This window comes from Biomphalaria glabrata, chromosome 3, assembly GCF_947242115.1.
Source record: "Biomphalaria glabrata chromosome 3, xgBioGlab47.1, whole genome shotgun sequence".
Taxonomy (NCBI): domain Eukaryota; kingdom Metazoa; phylum Mollusca; class Gastropoda; family Planorbidae; genus Biomphalaria; species Biomphalaria glabrata.
This window is the reverse complement of record NC_074713.1, coordinates 3,021,368-3,034,406: the sequence shown is the minus strand read 5'-3', so window position 1 is coordinate 3,034,406 and position 13,039 is coordinate 3,021,368.

The following is a 13,039-nucleotide window of genomic DNA, read 5'->3' as shown; positions in this document are numbered from 1 at the left end:
GGATTAGGAAAATTTTAAACTCAAATCAAGTTGTGTCATCACAATATAAATAAATAGAGAATTAGTGCTTTGTGAAACACGTTAAGAATTAGTTCTGTCACAGCAATATAAAACCAATTTAGAATCACTTCTGTCAGCAATATAAAACCAATTTAGAATCAGTTCTGTCATAACATTATAAAACCAATTTAGAATCAGTTCTGTCACAACATTATAAAACTAATTTAGAATCACTCCTGTCACAGCAATATAAAACCAATTTAGAATCACTTCTGTCAGCAATATAAAACCAATTTAGAATCACTTCTGTCACAACATTACAATACTTATTTAGAATCAGTTCTGTCACAGCAATATAAAACCAATTTTGAATCACTTCTGTCAGCAATATAAAACTAATTTAGAATCAGTTCTGTCACAACATCATAGTACTAATTTAGAATAAGGTCTGCCTCACCAAAATAAAAATGAAATTAGAATTAGTTCTATCACGAAAATAATGAATGAAGTGAGCATCATGATTATTATAATATTGAGTTATATTAGAGTCAGTTCTGTCATGAAAATATTCCATCGACTTTGATCAATAGTTTTACTTTTTTATACAGACAAGGCATTTCATTTACGCCTGTAGACCCAGATATTGATTTCCAGTTATGTAACTGCAGTACCTAATATAACCAAATGACTACTATTTGTTAATCATTTTTGTTTTAGTTTGGTAATAGAAATCTAATGTTAGATTTTTCAATTTGCTATTTTGACACAAAAGTGAACCTGCTAAAAGGTCTAGTGACAAAGTAACAAGAGGCTTAATAATTATACATTTAAAGAGGGCCTAATTGTTTTTCAAGCATTTTTTTAAAAAAGATAATACTTTGACGAATCAAAGATTAACTAGCCAAATACAAAAAATAACTTTAAAAAAAAAAAAAAAAGCTTATATTAGGCCTAAGTGTATCAATTAGTTTGGATCAATTGTGTAATTAAATTTGTAATAGATCTAGACTAGCAATAATAATTCTGTGGGATTAGAAATATGTTTTACAATTTTTGTTTGTTTGTTGTCATGCTTTTAGTGTTCTCAATACGCTATGATCCTATCACTTGTTTAGACCAGTTGGAAAGGGGGAGAAAGAACGGGGTATCTGGGTGATCGCTTCTTAAATGTATTAAAAACAAAAGGGAACGACCTGAATTTAACTTGTGGGCTAAAGCCTTTTCAGGCTTCTCAAGCAGTAACCACTCTGCTAGCGAATAGTCTAAACATGGAAAATTGTATAGTTATCTATTGTTTCTATTTCATATTTTGTGTTCACTAAGCCTGATACGGCAGCCTAATATAAAGGGGACTAATTCAGCTTAAACCACCACTTCAGTCAAGTACAATTTCTTTCCCTTGGTTTAGATACCAAACAAAATAATTTATTACCAATAGCTTATGACCTAATTGTTTAGGTACTTATTTTAAATTGATTCTTGTATTGTCAGGTAAAAGAAATAATTGTGCAAAATTTTAGATTGATCCGAGGTTGGGTTTCAGAGAAATAACGAGTACAAACTTTTGGCCAGACAGACAGAGTGAGTTGATATAAGCTTTGTGAAAACTGGAAAGTTAGTTCAGGGTGGGATAGCAATTAGAAAGTTATGTAATCTAGCCAAAATTACGTTACAAACTAGAAAGTTATAATTTTGTCTAGAAACCAATACCGGTAAGTCATAAACTAGAAAGTTATAATTCTCTCTAAAAAGGAATGTGTCATAAACTAAAAAAGCTAACAATTAGTCAACAGAAGAATTGAGTCATAGGCAATATTGTCTAGAAACAAATGAATCAGAAACTAGAAAGTTATAATTTTATGTAGAACGAATGAATCAGAAACAAGAAAGTTATAATTTTATGTAGAAACGAATGAATCAGAAACAAGAAAGTTATAATTTTATGTAGAAACGAATGAATCAGAAACTAGAAAGTTATAATTTTATGTAGACACGAATGAATCAGAAACTAGAAAGTTATACTTTTATGTAGACACGAATGAATCAGAAACTAGAAAGTTATACTTTTATGTAGAAACGAATGAATCAGAAACTAGAAAGTTATAATTTTATGTAGAAACGAATGAATCAGAAACTAGAAAGTTATAATTTTATGTAGACACGAATGAATCAGAAACTAGAAAGTTATAATTTTATGTAGACACGAATGAATCAGAAACTAGAAAGTTATAATTTTATGTAGAAACGAATGAATCAGAAACAAGAAAGTTATAATTTTATGTAGACACGAATGAATCAGAAACAAGAAAGTTATACTTTTGTCTAATGGAGGATGAGACACTAAGATAAAAGAACGAAACAAAAAAAAAAACGCGGTCATCATTCCTAGTAAGCTCTCTATTAGCCTGACGTAAATCAATATGTTACGTTAACCCTGCTCACTCCCACATCTGCCTCGTGTATTCATTCACCGGCCAATATAATAAACAGAGGTGTCCCTGTCCGTCCCCCCCCCCCCCCAAATTTCCGCTACAACCCTATCAGCCCACCCCAAGTTATTCCAGGTCTCGGCATTAGCATTACAACGGTCGGATCTCTCGTCTGCTCCTGCCCCCCCCCCCCCCATCTCTGAGTCCTCGAGTGCTCCCCCCCCCCCTATAGCCCATTCCTAGCTCATCTTATCTACACTTTGTCATCTTCTCGGTTTAATAGAAAAATTGTGCGCCCCCTTTCGGTGGCCCTGCACTAGTCCACATTAGGATGGGATGAAAGGGGAAATAAGCGGTGTTGTGATTCTATGTACATGTGGGCGACCGTGTGTTGATCAATGTGTATAAGGGGCGACTGTGTTAATCAATGAGTGTTAATAGATATGTATACAAGGATACCGCGTAATGACCGATGTGTATAAGGGGCGACTGTGTTAATCAATGAGTGTTAATAGATATGTATACAAGGATACCGCGTAATGACCGATGTGTATAAGGGGCGACTGTGTTAATCAATGAGTGTTAATAGATATGTATACAAGGATACCGCGTAATGACCGATGTGTATAAGGGGCGACTGTGTTAATCAATGAGTGTTAATAGATATGTATACAAGGATACCGCGTAATGACCGATGTGTATAAGGGGCGACTGTGTTAATCAATGAGTGTTAATAGATATGTATACAAGGATACCGCGTAATGACCGATGTGTATAAGGGGCGACTGTGTTAATCAATGAGTGTTAATAGATATGTATACAAGGATACCGCGTAATGACCGATGTGTATAAGGGGCGACAGTGTTAATCAATGAATGTTAATACATATGTATACAAGGATACCGCGTAATGACCGATGTGTTTAAGGGGCGACTGTGTTAATCAATGAATGTTAATACACATGTATAAAAGGATACCGCGTAATGACCGATGTGTTTAAGGGGCGACTGTGTTAATCAATGAATGTTAATACACATGTATAAAAGGATACCGCGTAATGACCGATGTGTTTAAGGGGCGACTGTGTTAATCAATGAATGTTAATACACATGTATAAAAGGATACCGCGTAATGACCGATGTGTATAAGGGGCGACTGTGTTAATCGATGAGTGTTTGTGTATAAAAGGGCAATTCTGTTGATCAATGAGTGATAATAAATGTGTCTAAAGGGCGAATGTGTGTTGATCGATTTGTATAATAATATATAAGCTTTTGTTGTTGTTGTTTTTTTGCATGTTTTTTTAAAGAGTCACTTTTGCTTGTTCTAGCAGAAATCCCTCTTTCTAATTCACCCCATCGTCCAGCATAGAACGCCCAAGCAATTTACCAGAGGTCAACGGAGTACGTAATCGTCGACGCCTCGATTAGCTTTATTTGTCTTTGGGACAGTGTCCAGCCTTGCAACCCAACCCGCCAACTCACTTTCCCACCCTAAACCTCTTTCTCTCCCACACACACGCTCGCCAACTTCCAGCAAGCCACTTACCCACCATGAATACAACAGTTCCAAATTATTGTCGGACACGCCTTGTACCAGCAATCCAGTTTTCTCGTTAAGAGAGTTCTCCAAGCAAGAGATTCCCAGGAACTGACTGGAAAATTGTTCAATTTATCATGTAATCAGAATGTTCCGCATTAGTTTCTTGGCAGATGTGTGTGCGTGTGATATTGTTTGAGTAGGCGTTTATGTGTATGATATTGTTTGAGAAGGTGTTTATGTGTATGATATTGTTTGAGTAGGTGTTTATGTGTATGATATTGTTTGAGTAGGTGTTTATGTGTATGATATTGTTTGAGTAGGTGTTTATGTGTATAATATTGTTTGAGTAGGTGTTTATGTGTATGATTGTTTGAGTAGGTGTTTATGTGTATGATATTGTTTGAGTAGGTGTTTATGTGTATGATTGTTTGAGTAGGTGTTTATGTGTATGATATTGTTTGAGTAGGTGTTTATGTGTATGATATTGTTTGAGTATAAATAAGTTACGCGCTCTTGGCAAGATGGCTGCTCCCTGTTTACTGTAATCAGAGATGAGTTAAATTTTTCGTTTTGTTGTATTAAATCAAACCAAATTCATTAAAAAAGCTATTTAACTAATAAACTAATATCTTTAAATTATATATTTAACTTAATTCAGCATTTTTTCTACTAATTAATTCAAATTAACAATTCTTAGCTTAGGACTATTTTGTCTCACTAATCCTTATAATTTATTAGATCTAGATCTAGTCTATATTTATTATTATATCCTTAGATTTTAGATCTAGTCTGTCCAGTGTTAGACTTAGACTTTAATTAAGGCTTTAGATCTACTAATCATCTACTAATACTACTAATAATAACTAATAGTAATATCCTATGTAGTTAGTTATACACGTAAATATATTGATCTAGAATTAGATCTAGAATCTAGATCTAGTCTAGGTCCACATTTTGAATTTAATAAACCATTTGATTTGATTTAATTGTCATTGTAAACTAGCTTTCACTTTAGATTTAGACTTAACTTAGGCATTGTAAACCTTAAACTAGATTTAGACTAGACTCCTTTAAAAACTAAAATCAAGAACAGTCATCATGAAATTGCTCTGGCTATTTATCCTAATAATCACCAAATGCACACTAGCTGAACACAGAACTAGATCTACCTTTGTCAACACTAAACTTAAAAAGGAAACAACAGTCATAATCAATCATCACACTTTAGAACAATGCAACTTCAAAAATAACCTAACATACACATCTATAACATTAAAGAAGATTACCCATCACAAATGGAAGTTCTCAATCAGACACAGCAGAAATAAATACCTATCACTGTTAATATTAATGGCAGGAGATGTAGAGTCAAATCCAGGGCCTAGATCTAAAGATAGATGCAACATCTGCAAAAAAATATGCACCCTGAAACAGAAAGCCATTCAATGTGACACCTGCGATGAATGGTACCATGCATCATGTCTCCATATGAATACACCTGTGTATTATGCCTTAGGCAACAAAGACGCATCATGGCACTGTGTACCGTGTGGGTTACCTCAGTTTACATCAGGACTGTTTGATTCCTTTGATGCGGACACTTCTAACCCATACAACATCCTAAACACCATCCCGAACCAAACTCACCAACCACTAGCCAGATCCACTCCTGTTAAACCTAAATCTACTAAAATTAATACAACAGCCTCACTAAACAAACCTACTAAAGAAGTGATACCAAAATACCTTAAAACCTTAGTTATAAATTTTCAAAGCATTAGGAACAAAACAGCAGACTTAGAAATTTTATTAGAATGTGAGAAACCAGACATAATTGCAGGAACAGAAACTTGGCTGCATCCTGAAATTTATAATGCAGAAATTTTCAATAGTAATTATGAAATTTTTAGAAAAGATAGGGCTGATAATCATGGAGGAGTTCTTTTAGCAATAAAAAACACTCTTATAGCAGAAGAAATTACCTTACCTAACTCAAAAAATGTAGAATCAACATTTTGTAAAATTAATACCACCTCAACATCCCTAATAATAGGCAGCATTTACAGACCACCAAATTCTAGTTTAGAATACATGCAGGAACTATGTAATCAGATTACTACACTTAAAGAGACAAATAAAAATGCAGTTTTTTGGATTATGGGTGATTTCAACCTACCTGATATAAATTGGAAAACACTAACCATAGATAAACACCAAAACCTTAAGGACATAAATGAGCTTTTCATAGAAACTTTACACAACCTAAGTTTAGATCAAATCATTAAAAAGCCAACTAGATTAAACAACACATTAGATCTCTTCTTAACCAACAGACCTGGATTAGTAGTTGATTATGAAATTATCCCTGGTCTATCAGACCATGAGATCATAAAAATACACAGTCAGATAAAAGCAGTAGCCAATACAAAACCCAAAAGAAAAATCTTACTCTGGAATAAATGTAACCTAACACAACTACACCAAGCTGCACTAAACTTTCAACAAACATTCTTATTAGAAAAAGACATTAACCAACCAGTCGATGACCTCTGGAATTTCATTAAAAACCATCTTAAAAGCATAATAGAAAATCATATACCAACTAAATACACATCAAACAAAATAAATAAATGCTGGTTTAATAATAGACTAAAGAAGCTTTGTAAACAGAAGGAAAACCTCTATAGAAAATTTAAAGAAACTAATGCAGAAAGAGTTTACAAAAAGTATATAAAAATTAAACACTTAACCCAAAAAGTAAGCAGACAGCTGCAGAGTGAATACATAAACAATGTAATATCTAAAGATAACAACAAAAACCTATGGTCATACATTAAGTCTAAGAAAATGGAAACAACAGGCGTAGCGCCATTAAAAGATGAACATAACATAATACATAATGATAATGAAACTAAAGCAAACATTCTAAACAAATACTTTGCATCAGCATTCTCAGCCCCAGGAGACAAAGACATATTACTGAATTTGAACCAAGTAGACAACATAGAAGATATAGTAGTACAAGAAAATGGAATTCAAAAACTATTAGCCAACACCAAACCAAATAAAGCTTCTGGACCTGATGGTATTCCAGCTAGATTACTCAAAGAACTAAGTAATGAGCTAGCCCCAGTGTTCAAAATACTCTTTCAGGCTTCACTTAACCAGGGCAGAGTACCAAAGGACTGGAAAGAAGCTAATGTCACCCCCCTATTTAAAAAAGGAGAAAAATCTGACCCAGGGAACTACAGACCAGTATCACTTACCAGCATCACATGTAAAATCCTAGAACACATAATATGTAGCAACATCATAAACCACTTAGACAAACATAATGTCCTCACACCATACCAACATGGCTTTAGGAAATATAGATCATGTGAAACACAACTAATAGGACTAATTGATGATTTTTCAAAAGGTTTAGATAATAGTGAACAAATAGATGCTATCTTACTAGATTTTTCTAAGGCTTTTGACAAAGTTCACCACCATAGTTTGCTTAAAAAATTAAAATATTTCGGCATTAATGGTCCACTGCATCAGTGGATTAAAGACTTTCTGATAGGGAGAGAACAAACTGTAATAATAAATGGCTCTAAATCAACACCGATAACAGTAAACTCAGGTGTACCTCAAGGTACAGTCTTGGGTCCACTACTATTTTTAATTTACATAAATGATTTACCAAATTGCATTAGTTCAGGAACAAAAGTCAGATTATTTGCAGACGATTGCATAATATATAGAACAATAAAAACAACACAAGACACAGATATTTTACAAAGAGAATTAGATGAATTACAGAAATGGGAATCAAATTGGAGCATGTCTTTCCACCCAGAAAAATGTCAGTTGTTAAGAGTAACAAAAAAACTAAAACAAATTAATTCCACTTATCTTATTCATGGCAAACCAGTATCACAGACTAAAAACGCAAAATACCTAGGTGTTATAATAAATGAAAAACTATCATGGAATCCACATATTGATGAAACTACAAAAAAATCAAACAAAGCATTAGGATTTATTAAAAGAAATTTCTATAAATCAAATAAGAACATAAAACTAAAATGTTACTTAACCTTGGTTAGGCCAATAATAGAATATGCATCCTCCGTTTGGGACCCCTCAACTCAAGAAAACATTAAGAAACTGGAACAGACACAAAATAGAGCAGTGAGATTCATAACAAACGAATATTCACATTTGACTAGAGTAACACCTTTAGTAAAATCACTAAATTTAGAAAGCCTTCAGGACAGAAGGCTCAAAAGTAAAGTAGCAATCATACATAAAACACTGAACCATAATCTTCAAATACAAAAACAAAATTTAATAAAATACTCTGAAAGACACAAAGATAAAGGCACATTCCTCGTCCCATATGCTAGGACAAATTTGTACAAATACTCCTTCTTCCCTAGTGCTATTAGAGCATGGAATGGGTTGCCTGAGCTAGCCAGGAAAACCAGTGACTTGGCAGAATTTAAGTCATTGGTTAATATGCATGACTAAATGCATGACGCGTAGGACGTAATCATCTTCTTTTTTGAAGTAACGTCTGTATTATATAAGATAAGATAAGAGTAGGTGTTTATGTGTATGATATTGTTTGAGTAGGTGTTTATGTGTATGATATTGTTTGAGTAGGTGTTTATGTGTATGATTGTTTGAGTAGGTGTTTATGTGTATGATATTGTTTGAGTAGGTGTTTATGTGTATGATTGTTTGAGTAGGTGTTTATGTGTATGATATTGTTTGTGTACGTGTTTATGTGTATGATTGTTTGAGTAGGTGTTTATGTGTATGATTGTTTGAGTAGGTGTTTATGTGTATGATATTGTTTGAGTAGGTGTTTATGTGTATGATTGTTTGAGTAGGTGTTTATGTGTATGATTGTTTGAGTAGGTGTTTATGTGTATGATATTGTTTGAGTAGGTGTTTATGTGTATGATATTGTTTGAGTAGGTGTTTATGTGTATGATATTGTTTGAGTAGGTGTTTATGTGTATGATATTGTTTGAGTAGGTGTTTATGTGTATAATATTGTTTGAGTAGGTGTTTATGTGTATGATATTGTTTGAGTAGGTGTTTATGTGTATGATTGTTTGAGTAGGTGTTTATGTGTATGATATTGTTTGTGTACGTGTTTATGTGTATGATATTGTTTGAGTAGGTGTTTATGTGTATGATTGTTTGAGTAGGTGTTTATGTGTATGATATTGTTTGAGTAGGTGTTTATGTGTATGATTGTTTGAGTAGGTGTTTATGTGTATGATTGTTTGAGTAGGTGTTTATGTGTATGATATTGTTTGAGTAGGTGTTTATGTGTATGATATTGTTTGAGTAGGTGTTTATGTGTATGATATTGTTTGAGTAGGTGTTTATGTGTATGATATTGTTTGAGTAGGTGTTTATGTGTATAATATTGTTTGAGTAGGTGTTTATGTGTATGATTGTTTGAGTAGGTGTTTATGTGTATGATATTGTTTGAGTAGGTGTTTATGCGTATGAATGTTTGAGTATAGATGTTTATGTGTATGATTGTTTGAGTATAGGTGTTTATGTGTCCCTTTGTTACAAGACGTTTGTCACTGCAGATTGTATTCATTGGGGACTTAAAAAAAAGATTTGACTGGTTCGAGGCTTTGACTTTGTCGCTGATATCAAGTCATCCTACAAGATATTTAGGAAATATGTGATGTATTGTTAACATTTAGGCAATATTTGATGTATTGTTAATATTTAGGCAATGTTTGATTTATTGTTAACATTTAGGCAACGTACCATGTATTTTAGCATTTAGGCAATTTCTGATGTATTGCTAGCATTTAGGTGATGTTTGATATATTGCTAATATTTAGGCAATGTTTGATGTAATCTTAATATTTAGGCAATGTTTGATGTATTATTAACATTTAGGCAATGTTTGACGGATTGTTAACATTTAGGCAATGTTTGACGCATTGTTAACATTTAGGCAATGTTTGACGCATTGTTAACATTTAGGCAATGTTTGACGCATTGTTAACATTTAGGCAATGTTTGACGCATTGTTAACATTTAGGCAATGTTTGACGCATTATGTTTCCTTGCTATTAGTTATAGCTTGTGCTTAATAAAACGTGTTGACACTTAAAGCGAACACAAGAAACAGCACTTGGGATGTAGAGGGTTAATAGCTTTAGTTGGTGGAAGTAGAGGCGGTTGGTCGTTGTGCTGGCCACATGACACCCTGCTCGTTAACCGTTGGCCATAGAAACAGATGACCTTTACATCTTCTTCCCCATAGATGGCAAGGTCTGAAAGGGAAACTTTAGAGGACTTCAAAAAACGTATGACCAACGCCAACTAGCTACTTCTCTACATACAAAATTGTGGTCTCTCTTTCAAGTTGACTAGAACTATGATAGTAATACTAAGAATTGTGACCCCAGCCACTACAAAGGAAGAGGTATTATGTATACTCATAAGAATTATTTACGCTTTAGTTTATACATATCTTCCTTGTGTCTAGCCTGCAGGAAAATTGTCATCTTTGAGATGGTAGTGTTGCAACTATTGTAGTTCATTTTGATCGATCTAGATACGACTAAGATTTGAAGGCTCTGACCGTTTCTCAGACTTCATCCCCCCCCCCCCCTTCTGAAAGATTTTAGAGACACACACACCTTTCACACACACGTTAATTCACTCTTTCACGTTTATTTCAAGTGCCATTTAATTATTGATATATATGTATATATATATATATATATATATATATATATATATATATATAAACAACCTAAACTCTATTCAGTTAACAACCGCGTAGAACGAACTGCATGGCGAAGCAGGGTTTTTCTTATTATGACACAGACTGCAAAAGAACCAACAGATCATAAAAGAAAGCTGACTGGAAAGATATGCTTCTTAGTGGAATAAGAGGAAATAGAGGCTACATTGGAGTGTAAGTAGTGAGCTGTATTGAAATATGTTGAAGTTTGCCGAGAAAACTGGAGTCCAGCTACATCTTCTGCAACAAGACAATATTTACTTTAAATGATGAGATGCAGAGAGAGAGAGAGAGAGAGAGTGGTTTATCTTTTTTTTTTTTTGGTTGTATATTATGCAGAACATTTGTGAGATGGCTTGTAAAGGCGTTTGTTACCTAAAATAGATTTGGCCGTTTCTTTCTTTTTTTCTTTCTTTCTATCTATCTTTCTTTCTTTCTTTTTTCTTTCTTGCTTTTTTTCTTTCTTTTTTTCTTCCTTTTTTTCTTTCTTTCTATCTATCTTTCTTTTTTTCTTTTTTTTCTTTCTTTCTTTCTTTTTTTCTTTTTTTCTTTCTTTTTTTCTTTTTTTCTTTCTTTCTATCTATCTTTCTTTTTTTCTTTTTTTCTTTCTTTCTTTTTTTCTTTTTTTCTTTCTTTTTATCTATCTTTCTTTCTTTTTTCTTTCTTTTTTTTTTCTTTCTTTTTTTCTTTCTTTCTTTCTTTTTGACTTTCTTTTTTTTTCTATCTATCTATCTATCTTTCTTTTCTTTCTTTTTTTTCTTTCTTTTTTCTTTCTTTCTGTTTTTTCTTTCTTTCTATCTATCTTTCTTTTTTTCTTTTTTTCTTTCTTTCTTTCTTTTTTTCTTTTTTTCTTTCTTTCTTTCTTTTTTTCTTTTTTTCTTTCTTTTTTTCTTTTTTTCTTTTTTTCTTTCTATCTATCTTTCTTTTTTTCTTTTTTTCTTTCTTCTTTTCTTTTTTTCTTTCTTTTTTTCTTTCTTTTTTTCTATCTTTCTATCTATCTTTCTTTCTTTTTTCTTTCTTTTTTTTCTTTCTTTTTTTCTTTCTTTCTTTCTTTTTGACTTTCTTTTTTTTTTCTATCTATCTATCTTTCTTTCTTTTCTTTCTTTCTTTCTTTTTTTCTTTCTTTTTTCTTTCTTTCTGTTCTTTCTTTCTATCTATCTTTCTTTCTTTCTTTCTTTTTTTTAATTTCTTTCTTTTTTTCTGTCTTTCTTTCTTTTTCTTTCTTTCTAATCTATCTTTCTTTCGTTCTTTCTCTCTTTCTTTACTTTCTTTCTATCTATCTTTCTTTCTTTTCTTTCTTTCTTGCTTTCTTTTTTTTTCTTTCTTTTTTTCTGTCTTTCTTTTTCTTTCTTTCTTTTCTTTCGTTCTTTCTAATCTATCTTTCTTTCTTTTTTTTTTCTTTTTTCTTTCTTTCTTTTCTTTCTTTTTTTCTTTCGTTCTTTCTTTCTTTCTATCTTTTTTTTTTCTTTCTTTCTTTTTTCTTCCTTTTTTTTTTCTTTCATCTTGTTTAATTGTTATGTACTTTGCTAACTAAAGATCCTATAACCACGACACTTATTTTGTTCAGCACGTTTAAGCCCATGAAGTGGTTGTTTTTTACCCTACTGGCCGACTGGAACAAAAAGAATCTGAATAAATTGAAAAGAGAATGACAAAGCCCATTAGGAAAGATAGATTTATATAATCTACAAATACAAAAACACAATTTCATAAAATACTCTGAAAGACACAAAGATAAAGGCACATTCCTCGTCCCATATGCTAGGACAAATTTGTACAAATGCTCCTTCTTCCCTAGTGCTATTAGAGCATGGAATGGGTTGCCTGAGCTAGCCAGGAAAACCAGTGACTTGGCAGAATTTAAGTCATTGGTTAATATGCATGACTAAATGCATGACGCTCAGGAGGTAGAAGTAACGTCTGTATTATATAAGATAAGATAAGAATAATAATTATAAGGTGTTGTGGGCTAATCTAATCTGACTTCACTTCTATATTACTAATTACTTCACATTGGCCACAGAACATTACAAGTTAACAATATACTTAATGACGACTTTTACTGTTATAAAATGAGACCTTTCATTTATCACTGGGAAGTCCGTCTAGTCTTCATTAACGTCGCTATTTCTAACCAACATCCAAAACAAACTGCTTCTATACTAACGCCATGTTGCTCTCCTGTTCGTCTAGTTTACTACGTCATTCGTTTGTCTTACTACGTCACTGCTTTTACCCTCGCTAAAACAGTACACAATAAATTTGTCTAACATTACTAACATACTCT